Source organism: Aplidium turbinatum, chromosome 1 (assembly GCF_918807975.1).
Source record: "Aplidium turbinatum chromosome 1, kaAplTurb1.1, whole genome shotgun sequence".
In the NCBI taxonomy this organism is placed as follows: domain Eukaryota; kingdom Metazoa; phylum Chordata; class Ascidiacea; order Aplousobranchia; family Polyclinidae; genus Aplidium; species Aplidium turbinatum.
The window spans coordinates 12804154-12808184 of NC_137472.1; the positions used below are offsets into that span (position 1 = coordinate 12804154).

A 4031-nucleotide genomic window follows, 5' to 3' on the forward strand; every position below is an offset into this window, starting at 1 on the left:
TTCAATTGTTTTGCTGAAATTTCAAAAAAAATAATGATGATATAAAAAATGCTATAAAAACTGACTGAGTAATAAAGTAAAAAAACACACAGTTAATATTGAAACAAACAAACAAACCCTTGTTAACTACAAAACAAGGCGAGAAATACTTGCATTTTATTGAGTATTTTTTTTGCTCAAAATTATATGCTACAATCTTACAAAGAACAAATATGATTGCACGTAAAACACACAAAAGCGTCTTTCCTCCTCTTGTTTTAAACGGAGCACCACAAATTTCACAATTATACATACAGTATTTAAAAAACAATTTCTAAAACAACCTGGAATAAATTATTGATTAGATGTTAAAGTAACAATTAATCGATTCCAAACTTTGGAGTGGAAGACAATAAAAATTTTACTCCAAAGTAGGTCTAATTAATAATAATAACATTAATAATAATTTATATAGCGTGACATCCACAGTGCAAACTACGCTCCTGGGCGCTGTACATGACAATGGTGATAATTAATACGGTACTTTCAGTCATAATGTTCAGTGAAATAGAACGTTTTCAAGCGAGCTTAATCATAATAAAAAAAAAAATTACAAATTTGTTTAGGGTAACGCCTCTTCAACCCAGTAGAGATGTGTCCTTGGCAGTTGAATGGTTTGATAGTTTGTATAGCGGCGTTTACGCTGACGTGATGTTTTCCAAGGTGTTTCCCCTGTAAAAGAAAAATATCAAGTTGAAGTATGAAAGTTAAAACAGCATAAATTATCTACTGAATTATTTTGTTTCCGTAAACCAAATTGAATAAACTTTAAGAAACAGGTTGTAATTTAAACTAACCTTTGAAGACAGCAATCCAAAGAGGTAAAATCTAACCCAATTCTGGGGCACCACATCCCCAGTCGATTTCGATTGTTTTCCTGAAATTTCAAAAGAATGATATAAAAAAAACTATAGATGTACCGATACCAATATTTTGGCCGATACCGATATCAGTTTTTAGGCCGATACCGATAGTTTGGCCGATACTTTAGTGTTACAAAAAGAAGCAATTTTGATATTTGCAAGGAATTAAATATCAAATGCTAAGTTTTACCTTATTTGAGTAAAACTATTAAAAAAAGCTTTCAATTGGCATAATTTATTAAAGATTCAAGCAAGAATCCAATCTCAACCGCATTGTTGTGTCATAATAGTAGGTTTTAGTAATGAAAGGTCACCGTGATTGAGGACTGGGGTATAAGGGAAGAAACATTACATCATAATTGGGGTTTCTGAAAAATTAATATTTTAGGGTTTGCGCAAACTCTCCAAATAGGCTATCATAATTGATAATAAGATGTAAAATGTAAACCAAGTCATTTGTGTAGTCGTACAAAAACTATTCGACAAGTAATGTGCAACCTCAGGGTGCTTGTCGTTTGGTTGAGAAGCTTTTGCCAGGCCAAGCCCAGACAGCAAAAATCCGTCATTTTTACATTGATCCAACGTCTACAGACGTTGAATCAATGAAAAAATTTTGTTGTCTGGGCGACTACCCAGGTAGCACAAATGCATAATTTTGCATCGTTTTTACGTTGCTAAACGTTTAAAACGCCCATATAACTTGGTTTTTTTTAGCAAGCTGGTTCTATCAGTTTGTAATTTAATTTCCATCTTTCGTTGTGATAAACTTATCAAGCTTAAACAACGTCATGGCAGAGAGTAAGTAGGCAACGAACTCCCACAGTTATCACCACTTGCTTGCTGCTGACAAGTCAAAGAACATCTATGTCTTTTGATGTTGCTGATTTGCGTCACATTTTTGTATCTTTTTTATAGTATAATTAATTGCTCTTCTCTATTTCTGTTGCGTCACTTGGTGTAATATGGCACGTTGTCGGCGTATGACCTAGAATGTTCATGATAAAAACTCATTCAACAAAAGAACATTCAACGCTGGTAGATATTGAACCAACATTAAAAATAGGCTAATGTCCGCCAGCGACAGCAATTATTTATCTCGGGCGAGAAACATATCCAGAATAGTGCGAAGGAGAAACTGTAACTTCTGATGTGAGCGGTTGAACTCGCACAAAACTGGCCAGCAAAACATTATGACTCCCCGTGACGTTCTTGAAGTAAAGATGCTCGCAATGTGTGAGAATTAAATCGAAAACTGATAAAAGAAAAGGTGTTTAATGGTCTTGGTCACAGATTTTGCCTGCATTAACGATGTCTCTTACCGCTCTTATCACCTAGCCAACCTGACACCATTGCTTTATGCGGCCGCTAATCGACTTCAACGATCATGGAATGTTACGTAATAAGAACGATTATACACGCAATAATAAAAAATTCGATTGCTTAAATCATCTCTTTTTGCTGTTTTGTCTCGTGAGCTTTGCATATTGCTTAACAAGTGTATAAAGTTTAGAATTTACAAGAAATCATTAAATTTGAAAATGAATAAATTTGAAATTTGAATAATTTTAATTGAAATTTATTAACTTGAAATTTAATAAATTTTAAATTTCAATTTGTATTGAAAAATTAAAATACGTGACGTAATGTCTTCTAACCTTATCACATATTTCTTCATTACGCAATGTCTTATAAGAATGAATTGAAACGAGTCCAGTTACTAAAAATGAGAGCAATGGGACCACGAGTCCTCACTGATCTCTGGAGCTGACGTAAACCTTAAAAAGTATGGACTTATTCTTGATATGGGATTTACCTACAATTACATAATACCGAATAATGGATATTTTGTTCCACTGAACTTCAAAGTCAAAGCCTATTTGCATACCACCACCAAACCACTTGTGACGATCGAATTTGTTAATTCATTATTCGATAAAATGTTTAGATGATATCACGTCATTACGCCGATTTGAGATATAATTTCATTCATGACGTCGTATAGATGAAAAACTTTCACAAGTTTTATACTCTGCTGAGAGTAAAAAAGAAACACAAATAATAAATATTGGAGAAATTGAGTCTCTTTCACAACTCAAGAATCGAACAACGCAAAACTGCTGAAACAAAACGTTTGTTTGAGTAAAAGAATCACTACAAGCAACCAATGCCAAAAGGTGAGCGCAAAAAGTCATGGGAGTGTGACGTATCAAAAATTTGAACAGGTTGTTATTTTTTACATCAATGTGACGTTAGCTACCACTTTAAAAATCTATATCTTTGCTTCTGTAGAAAATATGCAGCAAACGCCTTTTTTTGCATATTTTGTATCGGCCACAGTATCGGGCAAATTTTGCCGATACCGAGAGAACGAATTTAGCTTATCAGAACGATCCCAGAATAAAACTAGCAAAGAATTAAATTTATACTCCAAAGTAGGGCTAATTATCGAAAAAATAACATTTACAAATTTCTATAGGCTAACTCATCTTCAACCCACTGGGCGTACCTAATGGGGATGTGGTGGATAATCCTTGACAGTTGAATGGCCGACCATGCATCCTTGAGTACCAACCCAAGGATGTTCATGTGGCGACCTAGGTATGCGGCCACAACCGGTGACAAACCACCACAGCTTCTGTAGCGGCGTTACGTTGACGTGACGTCTTCCAGGGTGTTTCCCCTGCAAAAGAACAATATTAACTTCAAGCATGAAAGTTAAAAAAAGCATAAATTATCTAATAAATTATCTTGACTCCATCAAACACATTGGATAAATTTCAAGAAACAGGTTGGAATCTTAGCTGACCTCTGAATACGGCTATCCATAGTTTCTGAAATGTTGCCCAAATATTTGACACCCTACTGGGCTACTATCCATAGTTCAGATACACGGATTGTGGCCAATTGAGGGACGTTGCACCCCCAGTCAATTTTGATATGATATATAGAAACTGAAACAGGTCAATAATAACTACAACTTATATTGGAATTGTTAATCTTGTTAATTACAAAACAAGATGAGACATACTTACATTTTCTTGAATGTTTTTTTGAAAATTTCAAAAGTTAATCAATCTGAAAAACAAATTTAATTGAACATCCAACAATCACAGGTTTTTAAAATAATAG

At 34.1% G+C, this 4031-nt stretch overlaps 1 long non-coding RNA gene across 1 annotated transcript; it reads right to left on the minus strand.

Annotated features, from left to right (window-relative positions):
• Positions 1–567: 567 nt before the first annotated feature.
• LOC145769381 (uncharacterized) lies at positions 568–3522 on the minus strand. The gene is made up of 3 exons (XR_014289005.1): positions 3409–3522; positions 837–916; positions 568–711 (listed from the first exon to the last, which is right to left on the minus strand). It is a non-coding gene; the product is annotated as an uncharacterized LOC145769381 (long non-coding RNA).
• Positions 3523–4031: the final 509 nt, after the last annotated feature.